The sequence below is a fragment of the Henckelia pumila genome, chromosome 2 (assembly GCF_033568475.1).
Source record: "Henckelia pumila isolate YLH828 chromosome 2, ASM3356847v2, whole genome shotgun sequence".
NCBI classification, from domain to species: Eukaryota; Viridiplantae; Streptophyta; class Magnoliopsida; order Lamiales; family Gesneriaceae; genus Henckelia; species Henckelia pumila.
The window spans coordinates 122,135,282-122,145,915 of record NC_133121.1 but is presented as its reverse complement, the minus strand read 5'-3'; positions in this window follow the sequence as shown (position 1 = coordinate 122,145,915).

The window sequence follows — 10,634 nt, the reverse complement described above, 5'->3', positions numbered from 1 at the left end:
TTCTTCCCAAGAAATTTAGCGTAATATTCAAAAAATATGTCTAATCCACCTTGGCTTTGACTAGGATCAAGTAGTGTTGCTAAACCATGCGAAATTGGGATATTCTCCCAATATTTCAAAAATTTATCTTCCATGTTAGAAATAAAATCATGCATAAATGAATCACCACGATGTTCCATAAATTTAAATATCATATTGAAAATCAAAGGCAAAAACATGGGAGAAGTGGGGTAGTGAATGACAGAAAATTTTTCGGTTGCTTCTTTAAAAATTTCTAACAAAGAAACAACATGACTCAAAATATTCCAATCATCGTCAGTCAAGACTAAAGCATTTGCAGCAATATTATTATAGTATGGAGTAACTAAATCTTTAAAACATAATAAAGTTTGAAGCAAATGATATAAAGAATTTCATCGAGTGTCAACTGGTGCAGAAATTTTTTTAAATCTAATCCCATTTGATTCTACTAGTTTTTTCCAATCACATCCATATCTTCTTTCACGTAATAATTTTCCACATGTTTTGAATTTTTCTATTACAGTACACAAGCGATCATCCAATGCACATTTAATACATAAGTTGATAACATGACAAGCACATCTAACATGAAGCAACTTTCCATCTAAAATCGGTTTTAATGAATCCTTTATGTATCTAATTGCAAGAGTATTGGCACTCGCATTATCTAATGTAATAGACATTATTTTATTTTGTATTCCATAAGTCTTAGCAACATTACAAACATATCTAGCTATAGTGTATGCATTGTGTGACGATTCTAAATAATCGAGTGATAAAATTATTTTTTGCATACACCAAGTTTCATCAATCCAATGGCATGCAACAACAAGATAAGATTCAAATTTAATATTAGTCCAAATATCAGTCGTCAAACTAACTCTACACGAAATATTTGAAAGATGCGATTTTAGTGTTTCCTTATATTCCTTATACATATCGAAACAATATTTTTTAAGTGTATGCCTAGAAATATTATGAAAACCCGGTTGAATAGTACTAGTAAATTCAACAAAACCTTCTTATTCGGCTAGTAGGAAAGGTTGACAACATTTCGTAACAAATTTAACAATGGCTTTTCGAGAAATATCTTTAGTAATCGTAAAAGCTCTACCACTTGAAGGATTAATTTGTTTTTGAGTTGGTTCTCTACTAAATGGTTGTAGAGTATCCGGGTCAAGTTTATGTACCTCGACTAAATGTTTTTTCAAAGTACCAGTACCACCGAAACCACCACCAGTTTTGTAAGAATATTTGGTTTTACAAATTTTACATACGGCAAAAGAGTTGTTCGTACCTTGTTGTTCGATATCAAAGTGATCCCAAAATTTACTTCGTTTTGCTCGGCTTGTCGTCGTACTCGTTGAAATCGTGTTGCTTTCCCGAGCGAAAGATGGTGTCCCGGCATCTAAATTGGGGATTTGCATTGCTTCTTCCTCCTCGTTCCCAGGTTCAACTTCATCAAAGTCGGGTATATAGGGAAAATCTTGAGCAAGATCGAAGACACGTTCACCACCACGACCACCACCACGGTTTGAAGATGATGCCATTGAATGTAGAGAAAGTAGAATTTAAATAAATATATATTTGAGATATAATTATAATGAAAGTAAAGTAGATAATTGTGAGAAAATGGTTGTGTCAAAATAATGAAAACTATCTAGTATTTATAGAAATTTTTTGGGTATAAATTATAATTTTTTTTTAAAATTGGCCCCCTAATTTGGGGGCCAATTTGCAATTAAACCATGCAGTAGCCGTTGGCAACGGCTACTGCATGGTACACAATTGCCAACGGATACAATGTATCCGTTGGCCAATTGTTTTTTTTTATTTTTTTTATCGGTTTCGGATCCGGTTCCGGGTCGGATCCAGACTTATCCAGATTCGATCCAGGAACCGGAACCGGAACCGGAACCGGATGAACCGGTTCTGAAAACCCTGAACCGGTTCAATCCATTAGTAAATGGATTGGGCTCGGTTCCGGGCCCGGTTCTTCCATACCGGGTCCGGTTCCGGGCTTATTGGGTCGGGTCCGGTTCGGTTTCGGGCCGAACCGGACCGTTAATCATGCCTAGCCCGTACAACGCCTCAAAAGGTGCCATCCCAATACTAGTATGATAGCTGTTGTTGTACGCGAACTCGATCAACGGCAAATGATCCTGCCAGGCTGAACCAAAATCCATGACGCACGCTCTAAGCATATCCTCCAAAGTACGGATAGTGCGCTCTGACTGACCATCAGTCTCTGGATGATAGGCAGTACTCAAACTGAGAGTAGTACCCATCACACGCTGAACACTCCCCCAGAATCTAGAAGTAAACCTGGGGTCCCGATCGCTGACAATGCTCACAGGCACTCCATGAAGTCGAACGATCTCCTGAATGTACAACCGAGCCATACGATCCACATTGTACTCTCGACTATAGGCAATGAAATGCGCTAACTTGGTGAGTCGGTCCACCACAACCCAGATAGCATCACAGTTCCTCGGGGATACCGGCAAATGGGTCACAAAGTCCATTGTGATAAACTCCCATTTCCATTCAGGAATAGGCAGACTGTGAAGCAATCCTCCAGGTCGTCGGTGCTCTGCCTTGACCTGTTGACACACCAAACATCTCGAAACAAACTGATAAATACTGCGTTTCATTCCCTTCCACCAGAAATGAGTACGTAGATCCTTGTACATCTTGTTGCTCCCAGGATGAATACTCAACTTAGTGCGATGTGCCTGAGACAAAATCTCCTCTCGCAACTCTTCATCCTGTGGAATCACAAGCCTACCAGATAAACACAGAAAGCCATCTGACTGATAATGAAATCCAGACGAGCTACCCTCGTTAGCTAGACGAACTAAACGCTGGGTCTTCGAATCAGACATCTGAGCATCTCGAATCCGCGAATACAAAGCTGGCTCAGATAATATCGCAAACATCTGGATACTTTGCATACCTTTCTTATGCTTGAAGGTATATCCCGAAGTACAACAGTCACTGATCGCACTAGACATCGAACAAGTCTGAAGTGCGGATAGTCGCACCTTGCGACTCAAGGAATTAGCGGTGAGATTAGCAGCTCCCAGATGGTACTTAATCTCGCAATCATAGTCCTTAAGTAAGTCCATCCAACGTCTCTGCCTCATGTTCAACTCCGCCTGAGTGAACAAATACTTGAGACTCTTATGGTCGGTGAAGATCTCAAATTTCTCGCCATACAGATAATGACGCCAGATCTTCAAAGCGAACACAATGGCTGCCAATTCCAAATCATGGACTGGATAGTTGTCCTTGTGAAGCTTCAGCTGTCTAGAAGCGTATGAGATCACATGCCCATTCTGAGTCAGGACACAACCTAACCCCTGAAGAGAAGCATCAGTGTATACCACATACCCTCCAGATCCTGACGGTAATGCCAACACCGGTGCAGAAGTCAACCGCCGTCGAAACTCACAGAAATTCTCCTCACACTCGGAGGACCACTCAAAATCCACACCCTTGCGGGTAAGCTGCGTCAAAGGTCGAGCTAGTTGAGAGAAATTTAGAATGAAGCGACGATAATACCCTGCTAGACCCAGAAAACTATGGATCTCAGCAACTGTCGTCGGACGCGACCAATTAAGTACCGCTTCAATCTTGCTTGGATCAACAGAAATCCCCTTCACTGGATATGATATGGCCAAGAAAGACCACTCGATCCATCCAGAACTCACACTTGCTCAGCTTGGCGTACAACTGCTCATCTCGAAGAGTCTGCAGTACCAACCGCAAATGAGAAACATGCTCTTCCATATTACGCGAATACACCAGAATGTCGTCAATGAAAACCACGACAAACTTGTCCAAATACTCCCTGAAGACACAGTTCATCAAATCCATGAATATAGCCGGCGCATTAGTCAAACCAAATGGCATCACTAGGAACTCGTAATGCCCATAGCGAGTACGGAATGCAGTCTTGGCTACGTCCTGATCACGGACTCTCAACTGATGATACCCAGATCTCAAGTCAATCTTGAAGTAAACTGACGTGCCCTGCAGCTGATCAAACAAGTCATCAATACGAGGCAACGGATACTTGTTCTTCACAGTGACTCGATTCAGCTGCCGATAGTCAATGCACAACCGCATCGACCCATCCTTCTTCTTTACAAAGAGAACAGGAGCTCCCCAAGGAGATACACTAGGACGAATGTACCCCTTGTCCAAAAGATCCTGTAGCTGATTCTTCAACTCACGCATCTCTGACGGAGCCAGACGATACGGTGCTCAAGAAATAGGCGAAGTACCCGGCATCAACTCTATGCCAAACTCGACTTCCCTAACAGGAGAAAAACCCAGAATCTCATCAAGAAATACATCTGGAAATTCATCCACAACAGAAATGCTCTCTATCCCAATACTCTCAGCGGACAAATCAACTGCATAGATAAGGTAGCCTTCCCCGCCAGACTCTAGAGCTCGACAGGCTCTCAAAGCTGATACCAAAGGCATCGGGGGTCGCGCTCCCTCACCATAGAAAAACCAGCTCTCACTCCCCTCCGGATGAAAGCGTACTAATTTCTGATAGAAGTCCACTGAAGCTCAATAGGTAGTCAACATATCTATTCCCAGAATGCAATCAAAGTCGTCCATCGCCAGGACCATGAGATTCGCTAACAGAATGTTCCCTTCGAACTCTAAAGGGCAACCCATCACTAGACGCTTAGCCAAAGCAGATTGGCCCGTCGGAGTAGAAACAGATATCACTACGTCTAGTGCAATGCATGGTAACTTATGCCTCTTAACAAAACGTGCAGAAATGAAGGAATGAGATGCACCAGTGTCAATAAGTACAAGAACAGGTATACCATAAAACAGAAATGTACCTGCGATGACTTTCTCATTCTCCTCCACTGCCTGATCATGTCTCAGGGCAAACACCTGGCCAGAAGCTCGTGGCCTCAAATGAGAACTCCCAGCAGGCTGTCCCTGCGACCTCTGCTGTACCGTGGCCTGAGAACCAGATCCTGAACCAGATCCAGAACCGCCTCCCCCAGATAGTGGACAATCTCTTCGAATATGACCAGTCTCTCCACAACAGAAACAAGCTCCAGAAGCTCTACGACACTTGTCGGATGGATGGTTCTTCCCACAGTTATCACACTTGTCCTTCTTACCAAAACGGACAACACCAGCAGAGCCAGAGGAAGAAGAAGTAGATCCAGACTTCTTGAAATATTGGGCACGGGGACCCAAAGAACTAGCAGGTCTCGACTGAGAGAAAGACCTATTCCGACGAATGCTATCCTCCGCCTGGTGACAACGGCTCACCAAAACCTCGTAGGACATGTCGTCGCCAACCGCCACACGGTCATGGATCTCAGGGTTAAGGCCCTGAAGGAACATATTATACTTCATCCCAGAGCTATCAGCAATCTCGGGGCAATAGGATAGCAGATCAAAGAACTTCTGCTGATACTCATCGATAGACATGGCTCCCTGTCGCAGACTCAGTAGCTCGCCTACCTTCGACTGTCGGAGTGCAGGAGGAAAATACAGCTTCTAAAAAGCTGTGCGGAATTCGGCCCAGGTGGCCACTCCTCTCGCCACAACAAAAGGTGCAGAAGTAAATCTCCACCACCTGCGCGCACGTCCATCCAGAAGATAACCCAGGGTCTCCATATTCTGCTCCTCGGTACATTGGAAAGTCTGAAAAGTCGTCTTCATGCGGTCTAATCAGTTCTCCGCATCCTCCGGAAACTCACCTCCAACTAAGGGCTTATGACCCATAGCTAAGAATCAACGCACAGTGAAACGCTCGTCGTCATGATGACGATGACGCCGTTCTCGACGAGGCTCCTGGTCGGCATCACCCCAACGCCCACCAATACTGCCATGAGAACTCCGGTCGTCACGATCTGCCATCTACAAAAGTACCTCACGGTTACCTTATGCAGAGTCTAAATCCCAAGAATACTATGCATGCTCTGATAACATAAATGTAGTGACCCTTACCCAGATCACCTACTAAACAGAACTTAGATAAGCAATTAACTTAATAAACAGATATCAGAAATAATCTTGCGAAAACCATAAATAAATACAATCCCAAGGAAAGGAAACTGTAATTTATCCAAAAATTATACAACCAAATCGAATAGCTGTATCAACCCAAAACAACAGAAATAAAACCTAGACGAAGCTCCAGCTGGCCAAACACTGCCTAGCCTCTCTTCGATCCCCCAGCCTCGTCCAATCGCAAACCTGCCCCATGGAATAGGGTGTCCAAAAACACAGAGTACGAGACGTGAGCATAAAACGCTCAGTACGAGAATATGAGTATACATGCATGCAAATTGAACTCCCTATAAACTCGAGGTCAAAGATCAGATAACAGAGACAGACCGGGCCCTGGTATGTAGCACGCTATGCCGTCGCTTCAGGAGGTGGCTCCCATACCATAATACAAGTGGATATGCCGGACCCAAATCGATGGAAGTCCAACCACTAACAGGATAGGAAAAAACCCTACTAACAGACATCTCGAAGGAGATAGCTCAGTATGCAAATGAATGCAGCATAAATCAATGACATATAAACCATGCAGTCACATAATACATGCATACTCAGTCAGGATATCTCGAACAGTACTTCCGTACCTCAAAACAGTGCAAGCTCTACCAACTCTAGGTCCACGCCTATAGTCTGCTCTACACTGCCAAATGATACTACTATAATTAAAGTGCTCTAAAAGCCTTAAATAAGCTATTGCATACTCCTAAATATTTATAGGAAGCAAAAGCTATACCTTCGTCCGTCGTTAGCCCTTTGATGTCGATGCCTCCAGAACTTGGGCACAACTCCGCTACGACTATCGAACGCCTCGACGACTCCCGGGGCAAGCCTAGGAAGGCTAGAACAACTCGAATACGACTAGAGTAGAGAGGAAATCCGGAATTGGCAATTGATAATGAATTCTCGGCCTTCTATTTATAGACAACGATCGGAATTTCCGATCCTCGATCGGAACGTCCGAACCTCGATCGGAACGTCCGATCCTGCCATCGGAGCTTCCGAAGATCCTGATCTGCCACGTGTCAAAATATCACTGGTTGACTTCGGATAGGGCGATCGGAGCTTCCGATCCTGATCGGAGCTTCCGATCTTGCCACACGTCATGCCTGACGTAATATCATCGGAGCTTCCGATCCTATTCGGAGCTTCCGAATGCACCTTCGGAGCTTCCGAACTCTACCCAAGTAATTATGATTAATCCCTTAATTACTGATTTTGGTTACGGGCTACTACAACAACAGTATTCACACAATAATTTTTTTTCACACTTTATTTGTTCTCACAGTTTTGTCCATTTTGGCCCTGGACAACATCTTGGATTCTTAAGTGTTTCATTGAAGCGGCCCGTCTTCGCACTTAAATGATGACCTCCTATTATATGAGTATCCTGTCATACTCTATTTCTTATATAAATATAGGAATCATTAAAAGTTTGTTTAAAACTTAACCTCACTACTTGCACATGTTGCACTTTTATCCTAGGAATGAGAATAGAACAAAGTTCTAAGTGCAAGCGAACATTCATAACTTGATTTTCCCATTGAACCAAGATCTTGGGATCTCCAATCTACAAGGTTGGGTTTCCGCTATGAATATTCTTTAATTTTGTAGGTTTTAATCACATTCCTCTTGATAAGCAGTTTACTTGATCTCTACCTAAACCTTTTGGCAATGGATTCGCTAAGTTATCTTTTGATTTTACATAATCTACCGCGATAACTCCATTTGAGATCAACTGCCTAATGTATTATGTCTTCGACGTATGTGTCTTGACTTACCATTATACATAATACTTTGTGTCCTACCTATAGCCGACTGACTATCGCAATGTATCATTATTGCTGGCACTGGTTTTGTCCAACACGGAATATCTTCTAGGAAATTACGGAGGCATTCCGCTTCTTCTCCCGCTTTGTCTAAAGCTATGAATTCCGATTCCATTGTTGAACGAGCTATACACGCTTGTTTAAAGAATTTCCATGACACAGATCCTCCACCGATGGTGAATACATATCCACTTGTGGACTTCGAGTCTTTTGTGTCTGAAATCCAATTTGCATCACAATATCCTTCAAGTACAAAAGGATATGTTGCATAGTGTAATCCATAGTCCATTGAATACTTTAATTATTTAAATACTCTTTCCAACGCTTTCCAATGATCATGACTAGGATTACTTGTAAATCTACTCAATTTATTTATTGAGTATGCAATATCAGGACGAGTACAATTTGTAATATACATTAGACTCCCAATTATCCTTGCATATTGTTGTTGAGATACGGGTTCACCTCGATTTTTGGATAAATGTAAACTTAAATCCACGGGTGATCTTAACGGCGTAACATCATACGCGTTGAATTTTCTAAGTACTTTCTCAATATAATGAGATTGTGTTAGGATAATTCCTTCAGGCGCTTTTACAATCTTAATTCCTAAGATAACATCTGCTTTTCCCATATCCTTCATATCAAAATGTTTTGTCAACATTTTCTTATTTTTCATGATGATATCATGATTACTACCCATTATGAGCATGTCGTCTACATATAGACAAACAATTACATACGAGTCATGTGTGCCTTTTATATAAACACATTTATCACACTCATTAATCTTGAATCCATTTGACATCATTGTTTTGTCAAATTTTTCATGCCATTGTTTAGGAGCTTGTTTTAGCCCATACAAAGATTTAATGAGTCGACACACTTTTCTTTCTTAACCGGGAGCAATGAATCCTTCAGGTTGTGCCATATATATTTCTTCCTCTAACTCACCATTTAAAAAGGCCGTTTTTACATCCATTTGATGTATTTCAAGATTATTTAAAGCAGCTATTGCTATAAGTACTCGAATAGACGTTATTCTCGTAACAGGTGAATATGTGTCGATGAAATCCAACCCTTCTTTTTGTCTAAATCCTTTGGCCACCAACCTTGCTTTGTATTTTTCCACCGTTCCATCAGCTTTGTATTTCCTTTTTAAGATCCATTTGCATCCTAAAGGTTTGCTTTTCGGTGGGAGATCTACTAACTCCCAAGTATGATTTTGCATGATGGAATCTATTTCACTGTTTATGGCCTCTTTCCAAAGCAGAGCGTCAGGACTAGATAACGCTTTGCTTAAAGTCCTTGGATCATTTTCTATAGCATAAGTAAGAAAATCAAGACCAAAAGTTTTAGCTATCTTAGCTCTCTTACTATGCCTTGGTTCTTCACTTTCATGAGTTTTCTCATTAGTGGATTCATAAACTCTTTTGGAAGAGCTCTTTTCTTTTCCTTCTTTATAAGGAAAGACGTTTTCAAAAAATGCAGCATTCCTTGATTCAATAATCGTATTCTCATGTATATCAGGAATTACTGACTTGTGCACTAGGAATCTATATGCACTGCTGTTGTTTGCATATCCAATGAAGATGCAATCTACAGTCTTAGGTCCAATCTTCACTTATTTTGGCTTTGGTATTTCTACTTTCGCCAAACACCCCCACACTTTTAAGTATTTGTATGAGGGCTTATGTCCTTTCCACAATTCGTAAGGAGTTTCATTCTTCTTTTTATGTGGAATTTTGTTAAGAATATGATTTGCCGAAAGTATTGCTTCCCCCCACAAGTTTTGGGGTAGTCCAGAACTTATTAGCATGACATTCATCATTTATTTCAGAGTACGGTTCTTCCTTTCCGCAACACCATTAGATTGTGGTGAATAAGGAGCAATTGTTTGATGAATAATGCCAGATTCATTGCAAAATTCTTCAAACGGAGCAACATATTCACCTCCTCTATCACTTCGAATTTTCTATATTCGTTTGCCTAATTGATTTTCAACTTCATTCTTATAGGTCTTAAATGCTTCAAGAGCTTCATCTTTGCTTCTTAAAAGAAACACATAACATAATCTTGTGCAATCATCTATGAATGTAAGAAAGTACTTTTTTCCACCTCTAGTTTGTACAAACTTTAAATCACAAACATCGGTGTGAATTAGTTCTAGAGGTATTGTACTTCTTTCCACAGTGTGAAAATGTACTTTTGTTAATTTAGCTTCAACACATACTTCACATTTGTAGTTTGAATCAATCTTAGTCCTTGGAATAAGATTTAGTTTTCCAAGTTTTCTCAAAGTGTTGAAGTTAACATGTCCTAATCTAGTATGCCATAAATTAGAACATTCAACCAAGTAATTCAAAGCATTAACTTTATTACTTTCAAGATCACGAAGTACAGTCATTATATTCATCTTGAACAGTCCCTTTTCTATATATCCTTTCCCTAGGAACTGTCCAATTTTCATGATTACAACTTTTCCAGCTTCAAAAACTATTCTAAATCCGGCCTTAACAAGCCTAGAACCGGATACAAGATTCTTTCTTATGTCCGGAACATGAAGGACATCAATAAGAGTAAGCTCTTTTCCCGAAGTCATCTTGATCACCACTTTTCCTAATCCAACGATCTTAGAAGTCGCATTGTTACCCATATAGAGCTCTCGTCCACTTATAGGAGTATACTTCGAGAATAGATCCTTATCATCATAGACATGTCGCGTTGCTC